Source organism: Cynocephalus volans, chromosome 7, assembly GCF_027409185.1.
Source record: "Cynocephalus volans isolate mCynVol1 chromosome 7, mCynVol1.pri, whole genome shotgun sequence".
Lineage (NCBI taxonomy): Eukaryota > Metazoa > Chordata > Mammalia > Dermoptera > Cynocephalidae > Cynocephalus > Cynocephalus volans.
The window spans coordinates 94,500,747-94,511,483 of record NC_084466.1 but is presented as its reverse complement, the minus strand read 5'-3'; the positions used below and the strand labels follow the sequence as shown (position 1 = coordinate 94,511,483).

The following is a 10,737-nucleotide window of genomic DNA, read 5'->3' as shown; positions in this document are numbered from 1 at the left end:
GCCTGCTGTTTGCAAGAGAGTGAAATTTGTTTGCAACAAAGTGGATTCTGTTGTTTGCACCAAAGTGGAATCTGCTATCTGCAACAGAATGGCTTCTGTGGTTTGTAATTAAGAGCCTTGCCTGGTAAGCTGTCCTTTGTGTGACTCTCTGATTACTGGACCTCTAGTTGACACTGTTACTGTCCACTTCCTCCTGCCTTGCCAACAGGAGACTGATTGTAGAGAATGAATAAAGCAAATGTACTTCACAGGGCCTGGTTTTCCAAAGTCTTGCAGTTTCAAATATTGACCTTACAGAAAACAGGAAAATTTCCCCAGACTATATAGTCTCTGTTGTAAGATAAAGAGTTGTAACACAGCAAGGTTGCTGGTTCAAAGACAGACAGGTTACTGATTGATATGTAAAGATACTGAGAAGCTGTGTAGGGAGAAGGAATGTTTGCTAAATCAAGTTTTTCTTAGTGGATCGATTTAACTACATGTTACCCGCTTCTATTGTTAAACTTGTTAAATGGTACTTAGCAAAACCTCCACCTGTGTTCTCTTCCTGTAACTTCCTAGTCTAAAGAATAAATGTGGGGGCCGGCCCCGTGGTGCACTCGGGAGAGTGCAGTGCTTGGGAGTGCAGCGGTGCTCCTGCCGCGGGTTCGGATCCTATATAGGGATGGCCGGTGCACTCACTGGCTGAGCGCAGTGCGGGTGACACCAAGCCAAGGGTTGCCATCCCCTTACCGGTCAAAAAAGGACAAAAAAAAAGAATAAATATGGGAAGAGAACCCCAATTCGTGGTTAATTTCCCAAAAGGAAGGAAAGCCTCGCTCTTGAGGATTCTGGGAGATTAACCCCTCTTTGAGGCTTCCCACTGCTCAGAAAGAGATGGGCTTTGAGTAATCTTTGGCAGCTCCATCACCCAGGGGAAAAGGGGTGACAAATCTGTGGGAGGCAAAGCAACACCTGATATTGTTCAGGCAGAATGTGCCCAACTCTGGGGGATAAACTGTGATCAGTCTCAGGCTGTTGTAACCATCCCATGCCTTCATCCAAGGTATCTGCTTTCTCACCCTCCCTTGTGGCTGTAGTGGCCATGATGTGCCTCATTCCCGGCCATGGATAAAGAGGTGCTTCTCAGGACATTTTTTTCTCTGATAATAAGAACCCCCTTTTCCTGCTTTGCCTCTTCTTACCTTGGATGGGATTGTGTAAAGATGAAATGCTCGGAGCCATAGCAGCCATACTGTGGTCACGAGGCAACAAAGCTGAGGATAAGAGACCAAGTGGTGAGGCTAGTGAGAGGAAAGACAGAGTATCGGTCCATGGAGGCATTGCTGAGCCATAGAACCAACATCAGCAGCCATCTTCCTCCAGACTCCTTGGTGTGTGAGAAAATGGAGACTTTATGTTTAAGCAACTATTAACTGTGTATTCTTTCAGCTGAAGCCCAAAGCAGTCCAAATTGATACAGGCCCCAAGCAGTGTGGCCTGTGCCCACAGGGGTGGTTTAGAGTTGGTGCTAGATAATGCTGTCTGTTTTATTCTTCAGGCTGGGGTGACAGATTGCATACTGAACTTGCAGTCATGCCCTCCAACGGCGAGGCCTTTTTCCTCAGGAGAGAGTTTTCTCACAGGGGATGCCCCATCCTGTGTGCTGATGGACTCATGGCAAGGCCAGTCCCTCCCAGACCTGAGGAATCCAAATGCCAGCACTGGGCAGCCCACCCTCGGCCTGCTGCAGACCCCTGGCATCTCATCGAACACTCCCGGTCTCCCTGTGAGCTAGGTGTGACCCCCCACATTCCACAGGTGAGGCTCAGACGTGACTCACCCAAACTCTCACAGCCTGGATGTGGGGATCGGCTCCAGTTTTGTATGAACCAAAGCTGGGGTCTTCCCACTCCAGGAGGAATCTCTCTAGTTGCCTCAGGGCCAGGGACACAGGGGTCCTGGGACAAGGGATGACCAGATGAGGTGGGCACTTCTGTGCCACCACTGGAGACGGGGCTGGAGAAGCCCATGTCCTCCCAGGCATATTAGTCAGGTTTCTGCTCCAACAATGAGCCTCAGATCTCAGTGGCCTCCAAAAAAACATTTACTTTCTTGCTCCTGGTTCAGTGGGTCAGCTGGGATGGTTCTGCTTCAGGTTGTGGGTCCAGGTCATTCTGAGACTCTTTCCCAGCGGACAGCACAGGTGCAGGAGGCCAACCACACAGGTGCATTTACAGTCCCTGCCTGCATCAAGTCTGCTGAAGTTCCAACAGCCAAAGCAACTCACTTGGCCAAGCCCTCACTCAACCCCAAGGGGTATGGGATATCACCTCTGTGGCATGGCCCTGCAAGATCACATGGCAAAGATGTGTAATCCAGTTACAGGTGAGGGAGTGAAGACTCAGGATCAGTAATACAATCTAACAGGTCCCCAGTGTCCCCCATTGGGCAGGACCTCAGCAGGGCAGGTGGGCCAGGTGCACTGCTTCATGCAGGAGCTGCCTCCGGGCTGGCTGGACTCAGGGCCTAGCCATGACACCACTACCAGCCTCTGCAGATCCAATGTCATCCAACTCCTGAGGGCCCAGATTTCCCAGTCTTGCCTCCCACCAGCTCTGGGTGGCAACGAAGAAGCAAAAGATTTCCCAATCTGTTTCTCAGAGAAAGAACCTGAAGCTTCAGGAGTGGGTGTGTGGCCCGAGGTTGCAGGGCACGCCTCTGCCTCCTCCCGAGCCCACTGCCAACCTGAGCCACGGCAGGGAGGGGCTGATGGGTCAGGTCGCCTCCCCTGAGTGGGGCCGGAGCACCTGCCTCCCGGGAAGGATACATTCCCGGCTCCATCAGCAGCGCCAGCCCATGCCCACAAATGCCCAGTTCCCCCTTGGACCGTGGGAGTCAGGCTCTGGTGCCTGGGGGACCTCTCGGTGCTTGTTTGCTCCTGCCTGCCCCTGGGCTGACCTGGGGACATATTTTGTTTGCCTCGCTCAGTGCGTTGTTTGTTTTCCTGGAGTCAGTGCCAAACAACCAGAAGATTTCACAGGGAATTCAGATTTGATTTGCATTTCTTTTCAAAAACTGGAAAATCTGCCTACACTGGGCCCGCTTTGCTCCTAGCAGGTTGGCTGCAGCTACATGGTGCCCCTCCCCCCGAGATGGGGCAGGTGCCCTTGTCCCAGTCCCCACCACTCCCTGCGACCTCAAACCCAAACAATTTTACTTGTTTTCCATACTGGTTCTTATACTGCTGGCCTATGAGCTGTAAGCTCTGATTTAACCCACTCTCTGAAGGCCCAGAGAGGGATAGATACCTGTCCGGGGTACACAGCCAGTTTGGAGCCTTTATTTCTCTTTCTCTCTTCCTAGGAGCCTCATCTGGATCTTAGAGAGAGGCCCCTCTTTTGGACTCCAACCTGGGAGCCCAGTCTCTTTCCTCCTGTCCCTGCCGGCTCAGGCTGGGGTCTTTTCCCTCCAGGCAAACCTGTTCGTGTCTTGGTGGAAGCTCAGAATGTCCCTGGCAGGGCTGCCCCAAGAGCACAGTCACCTTGAGGGGAAAACCCAGGCTGAGAGGAAGCTTTGGGACATATATGGGGGACTCAGGTCCCTGAGTGATACAGAGAATCCCCCCAGATGTGTAAAAACGAGATAACAACAGCTAACCCCTACATGACACTGTGTGCCAGCCACTTCTTATGACTTCGTATTAACTCACTTCATCCTCACATCAACCTTGTCAGGGGGGCGGGTACCATTTTTATCCCCATTTTACAGATGAGAAAGCTCAAGCAAAGACGTTTAAGCACCTTGACCGAAACCGCCCAGCTCATAAGTGGCAGAGTAGGGATGTGAACCCAGGTCCTTTGGTTTCAGGGCTTCTGGTTCTTAACCACTGAACTATCGTGGAGGAAATGTCACCTCATCCTGTGCCTTCTCCTCACTGAGCAAGATAGCTGCATGAGCTCCAACCTTCCACCCTCAGTCAGCTGCCAGGGAAAGAGACAAAACAGGGCTCACCTCTTCCTTTACGGACACTTCCTGAAAGTTTTGCAGGATGCTTCTCCTTGCATCCCTGTGACCAGCACTTAGCCACACGGCCACACTCAGCAAAAGAATGATCTTTATTCTTGTGATTATGTGCTCAATGAAAAATCAGTTCTCTTATCAAAGTTAAAAGGAAGAATGGAAACTGGGAACCTTTAGCATCATTGCTGCATTTTGCAGATGAAGAAAAAAGGCTCAGAGAGGTGCATGACGTACTGGAGGTCACACAGCCAGAAAGAGGTAGAGCCTGGGCCTTCCCTTCCTGGGCTCTTTGGAGCAGGTGGGGCCCCAAAGGCATACTCTGTGGGTTTCCCAGGGATGAGGAGGACTGTGCATCTGTGCATCACCCCCTCTGCAAGCCCCAGGAACACCCGGGGCCCAGGCCCTGCCTACCAGACCCCCTGTGCCTTGCAGCCCTGGCAGCCTCTCTGGGCCCAGATCCTTCACGCTGGCACCAGCCGTGCCCCGGGCCTGACTTCATCCATCCCACTAATGCCGGCAGCGACTGTGCTCGAGCACGTTCCTGAGGCAGCCTCAAGAGCGCTGAATAATTCAGGCCCGCATAATGGGATAATGAATTTACTGACAACCCTGTGTGGTCTCGGTACTTACATTTCAAGAAATACTGACTCCCCAGGCCTGCCCAGCAGGCAGGGAGGGGCACATGCCAAGAAGTGTTGTCTCTGACCGCCCTGTGGGGGGCTCAGACCGACCGAGGGCAGACCCCACATAGGTCTCACTGGTTTTCCATCCACTTGGGGCAGCTGGGAGTCTGGGGCAGGGGCAGCCTGGTTGGAACTTCAGGGTGAGATGGACATAGAATCACAGACCCTGGGAGAGGCAGGGCTGAAGGGGACCTTGCCACATCTTGGTCCTGCATGCCCATGCTGTGAGCAGGGAAACTGAGGCAGCAGAAGGGACAGGTCTATGTTCCTGGACACTGTGTTCTGTGCTAGGAGTGCCTGGGATAACTCTGGAGGCTCTGGAGAGGAGACCTGCTTAATTTTCTTCTAACTGTCCCCTGCCGCTGGAGGGTGCTACTCATGGGTCACAGCTGCACCTTCATAGGAGACGTGTCCTCAACCACACGAGAGCTGCCTCCAGCCCGAAGCCTGCACACTGCGACCCACAAGCCAGGCAGACGTTGGCGGTGACCGACTGACAGGAAGGTACCAAAGACAGTGCTAAGTCTCATGGAGGGACTGAGTCTGCGATGCTGTTCACGCTCCAGAATCCCCGCCCCGTGGACTGGGCTGTGGCCGGACTCCGGCTGAGACCACATGTGCCTCCCCTCGCCCCTCACGCTCCTTCTCCTCGGAGCCTCCCCAGTAAACCATGTGAACAGGAACCCGTCTCAGGCTCTGCTTCTTGGGGACCCACCTAAGACACCTGCCCTCCCTCCTGAAGACTCCCCAGAGCACTAGAAGGGGCTCGGAACCAGCAATCCTTGGCCCTGGCCCTGGCCCTGCTATATGACTGTGAAAAAAATCACTTCTCTGCCATGGGCCTCAGTTTCCCCATCTGTGTGGGCGGGGTGGGGGGAGGTTCTCTCAGGGTCCTTCTGACTCTGAAAGTCTGTGATGTGACCTGAGGTGCCAGGAGGGCTTCTCCTGCCCCTGCTTAGCCCGATGCACATGGAACCCTACCGTAGGGCACCACTTTTTCTCTGAAGGCTTTTTCAAGATGTGAAAACATCTGAGCCGAGAATGAGTGTCACATCAGATGATCGTGCCGTGGGGCAGAGTCTCTCAGTGTGTGATCCTTGGGTCCCCTGCAACCGAATTCATCACTCAAAGGGGCATTTATTGTTAATTTCCCTTTGTTTTCTGAATGTGGTGCATGACGTCTGGAGCTGCAGCAGCTGTCTTTCAACCATGAGGAAAGAGCATGAGACGTAAGCAACAAGCTAAGGATAAGGAAGCAGAAATATAGGAGGAAAGTGGCTTTTCACTGGCATTTCTGAGTCATTGCACCAACTGAAAACTCTTACCTCCAGAATCTCAGTATGTGAAATAATAGTGTCTTTACTGCTCAAACACATCTTGGTTGATTTTTCTTCTATTTGTAGCCCCAAGCATTCCAAATGCAATCGACCATTCCTATCTCATTGAATCATAACAACAATCCTTTAAGGTAGGGATTATTATTGGCTCAGATAGGTTATGTGTCATAGCTAAGGTCACACAGATGGCAAGTGGCAGTGCCCCTTGGGACTGGACATTTCAGGCTGGGAGGAATTTTGATTATTGATAAGAATTTAATCCCCGTCTCCTCTGCTGCATCTGTCCTGTCATAGAACACAGCCACCTCCCTTGCCATCCTGGACTTTGGCCTTCTCTCCCCCCATCCGTCCCACGCTGGGTCTCAGCTGAGAGACCCAGGACCGGTCCCTTGTGAGATGGGGAGGAGCAGGCAGCATAGCTGCTGTTCATTCCTTGATGGGCTTTTCCTAAGAAGCGTGGCCGGACCCTGGCACCAAAGACTGAGGAGAAGGCCAGACCCATCTCAGAGAGAATTCTGGCCTCTGAACAGCCCTCAGTCTTGTGGGGATTTGCAGCAAAAGAGAGAGAGAAAGAGTTCAGAGACACAAAACAGACAGACGGACAGAGGGACAGAGGACAGAAGAGGACCAGAATGGCAGAGGCAGAGCAGGAGGAGCGGGAAGAAGGGATCCCAGGTTTTAGAGTTTGACAAATGTGACACCGAAACTAGTAGGTTAAGCCCTGCCCCAGCCTCAGCTTCTTAGCCATGCGACCGAGTGGACTTGAACACCTCCCTTGCGGGGGGCTGGCAAGGATGGATGCTCAGTGCTGAACCACGGCAGAGGCCATGAGCCGGCGTTCTGCCCACCCCACCAGTCTGATGGTCTTGGTTGCTGCTCTGAGGGAGGAGGCAGGACTAGGGAGAGGGTGACATGACCTTGGGTAACACTTAGCTCAGCTTCCTCTAGGGATCCAAGGCCTCATGTCGAAAAGGGAGCAGTGTGTGTGCATGTGTGCGTGTGCGCGTGTGCGTGTGCATGTGTGTGTGCATGTGCGCGTGTGCGCGTGTGCCCCTCAGCGTCCCAGGTTAGGTGCTTTCGGGTGATCAGACAATGGGTATTTCCCTTGACAGGAAAGCAGCCTCTTCAGACCAACAGCCACACCTGAAATGCACTTGCCCTTAGTCCTGACCAGCAGAGTGAGGTGGGGCGAGGTAGGGAGAAGATTTAAATAGACCCTTCAGAAGGCAGAGAAATGGGGAGACACAGCTGGGGTGAATAGGGGGAGAGTAACTGCTCCAGACTCTGACACTAAGCCCCCAAACCTCAGGGGTGGTTGTATGTGTGGGGAGCCCTCTCTGAGAGGCCCCCTGTCTGCCCGTGTAGTGGGGAAGACATGGTGCCAGAGGAAGGGTCCAGGGGCCCGACAGTGGGCCTCAACCCACCCCATCCTCTTACCAGGTTCTGCCACAGAAAGAATTCAAGAGCAGAGTCACAGTAGACAGTGAGGAGAGGTTTAATATAATGAATAAAAGATGCAGAGTTCACAGAGAGAGTGTGGCACAGCTCCAGAGACCGAGCAGGGCCCTCACCAAGTTTAACACAAAAATAAGAAATACATACTTCAAGTTCAGTACAGAATGCAGGCTGGCTCAAGAGACTGAGCAAAAGCCACTTGATGAAAGTAAGTTTGATACAAAAAGAAAGAAGTACACACTCCACAGGCAGAGTGTGGGCTGTCTCTTAAGAGAGTGAGCAATAGCCCCACCTTCTGCTGGGATTTGGCTTTTATAATTTTGCCATCTAATCAATATTCAATGAAAGGGGTGGTTCCCAGTTATGTAACATACTCTTGCACATGCTCAGTTGGTCTCCTTTTTTGGAGCATGTTCATTGGTCAAATCCCATGCACCAGACATGTTCAAGAATATTCTTGGGGACTGGACCCCCCGCTCACAACCAGGCACACTGCCAGCACCTTGGGACCATGCTTGGGGGCCCAGGGCATGGAGCTGATGACCAGACCCCCCCAATCAGGCACACTTCCAGTGCCTTGGGGCCCCACCTGGGGGCCTGGGGCATGGATCTGGGGGCCTGGGGCATAGATCCAGGGCCCAGACCCCCCCCACACAACCAGGCACACCACCAGCACCAAGGAGCATGCCAAAAACATCACCTCCATGTGGGTGGCCCACCACAGCCACCATAGTAATCATGGCAGCTGTGAAAAGGGCTAGATGCCACAACCACCATGCAGATGGTCTGCCAACAACTGGAGTGCACTGACACAATGAGAGTCACCAGCAGAGACCAAAGAAAAGAAGAGGATGTCTCTCTCCACAAAGCCCATTCCAGAGTGACAGAAGAAGCATCTGCTCTGTGATAATATTGGGTGACCTGAACACACCTCTCAGCATTGTACAGATCATCTAGGCAACAAATCAACAGAGCAACCATTATTTTTTCAGAGGAAGAGAAGAAAACTAGGGTTATCAGTGGTGGAAGTGGGGAGGGAGAGGGGGATAGGGAGAGATTGGACAAGGGGCACAAAGAATAAGTACAATTTGTAACAATATACATATGAGTAATATTGATTTGATCAACATATGTCAGCATTGAATCCCAAAAATATGTATAATCAATTATGATTCAATAATAAAAAAAGAATATTCTGTGCTCTTTAGCACCTCTAGTGGAAGGTCATTCAGCTACCAGAGTTACACAACCCCTCTCCACTGAGCATGCCCAGCCACTAGATTTGCCTAAGCCAGCCCCCCTCCGGAGTTCTCAATTTCCTCCTGTTGGTGCCGAAAATAGGTCTAACTAGCAACAGTAACTTTCCTCTAGGGTAGGGCCTAGCAGAAGGGCCTGAAACCTTGGCGAATGGCTTGTAACCCAGAGGCATGTCCAGTAACCTGAGCTCAGGGAAACTGAGCACTGCCTATCTTGGGCAAGGACAGAAATGTCCTTAGACTAAGGACAAGAAGAAGAGACTGTCAGGCAAGAAATCACCTGAGCTTCCACCACGTTGGGTGGTGGACAGAGGAGAGAACAGGGATTATTTTCAGCTTGGGTGGTGGGCAGAGAGGACCCTAAGGATGACCTTGGCTTGGGTGGTATCTGGGCAGAGTCTGAATCATCTGTCTTCAGGGCCTGGCACAGAGCCAGTGGTCTCAGCTGAATTACTGAGCCTGGGGCTCCATCAGGCCTGGGGGCTAGGGGTGAGGAATGGAAGGTTCTCCAACATTAGCTGGGAGGCTAGGGCTGGGGGCAGAAGAGGAGCAGCTCCTCTCCCTGAAACTTGCTGTGCTCACCTGGCTACCACCTCACACCTAGGACTTCAGGCAGAAAGCCATTGCTGTCTCCAGGGAGCCTTCCTCAGTCCTCCAGGCCAAATGTCCCCTGCCTGAGCTCGAGCTATTGTGCTGGTTTTAAAACACATCAGGGAATTCTCACACACTCCCCTTATCAGGAGGCAGAGTCTATGTTCCCTGCTCTAAACCTGGGTGAGCCTCTGAGATGGCCTTTGAGAACAGAATGTAGCTGAAGTGATGCTGTGTGACTTTTGAGGCTGGACTGGAAAAGGCCATGTAGCTTCTCCCAGATTCTCTTGGGCACTTGCTTTGAGAGCAATCAGTGACCCTGCGAGAAGTTCATCTCCCCTGAGGCCACCACGTGCAGAGACCACATAGAGTGAGACATGCCCGGGGGCCCCAACTCATCCAGCCCCAGCCGTCTGAATCTTCCTGGCTCACACGTCAGACCTGTGCGTGAGGAGGGAAGCCTTTGAGATGACTCTCAAGTGCCTGCAATAAATGACAAACCCAGAGTGAGAGCTGCCTCACTGAGTCCAGGCCACCTCCAGATTCGTGAGCAGAAGAAATGATAGTGTATTAGTTTCCAAGGGCTTCTTAGGTAACAAATGACCATAAACCGGCTAAGACGACAGAAATTTATTCTCTCACAGTTCTGGAAGCTAGAGTGTGAAATCAAGGTTGAAACCAGGGTTGGTTCCTCCTGAGGGCTCTGAAGGAGGATCTGTTGCAGGCCTCCCCCTTAGCTTCTGCTGGGTACAGGCGAGGCTCAGCATTCCTCGGCTTGCAGATGCATCGTCCCTTCTCTGCCTCCAGCTTCACATTGTGTCCTCCATGGGTCTCTGTGTCCAAACCCCCCTCCTCTTGTAAGGATACCAGTCATATTGGATTAGGGGTCTCCCCTACTTCATCTTAATTAATGATATCTACAACAACCTTATTTCCACATAAAGTCACATTTGAAGTACTGGGAATTAGGGCCTCAACAAATCTTTTTGGGGACACAATTCAACCCAAAACAGATAGTTATCATTTGAAGCCCCTGTTCTGAAGTGATGTGTTATGCAGCAGTAGTTACCGAGAACACCAGAATTAAGGAATGACTGGGGCAGCAAATAAAACACCAGTGTAAATGTAATGAAATGGAAAAAGGTTACCAGAATATTCCTCTAGGGGGATACTATATGTGGTTGGAACAACTGATTTTCCAAGTAGCTTGGGATTGGGGTGGGGGCTAGATTTTCTCCCTAAAAGATGTATGTTCCAATAACAACATGTACTTGAATAATAGACAACTTCCCTAATGCCTTCTAAAGTAGGAAAAGAACTTGTTTTGCTTTGGGGAATATTCTTTCCCCTTAAATACATGTTGAATATTAATCAAAAGAGAATCAATTTGAATATTAGAGTGTTTCTGGCTTC

At 51.5% G+C, this 10,737-nt stretch overlaps 1 long non-coding RNA gene across 2 annotated transcripts; it reads left to right on the top strand.

Annotated features, from left to right (window-relative positions):
- Positions 1-5,428, top strand: LOC134382483 (uncharacterized). Of its 2 annotated transcripts, none has more exons than XR_010024077.1 (3): positions 1-124; positions 1,541-1,800; positions 3,850-5,428. It is a non-coding gene; the product is annotated as an uncharacterized LOC134382483 (long non-coding RNA). The 2 variants fall into 2 exon arrangements; XR_010024078.1 differs by having other exon boundaries at positions 4,977-5,427.
- Positions 5,429-10,737: the final 5,309 nt, after the last annotated feature.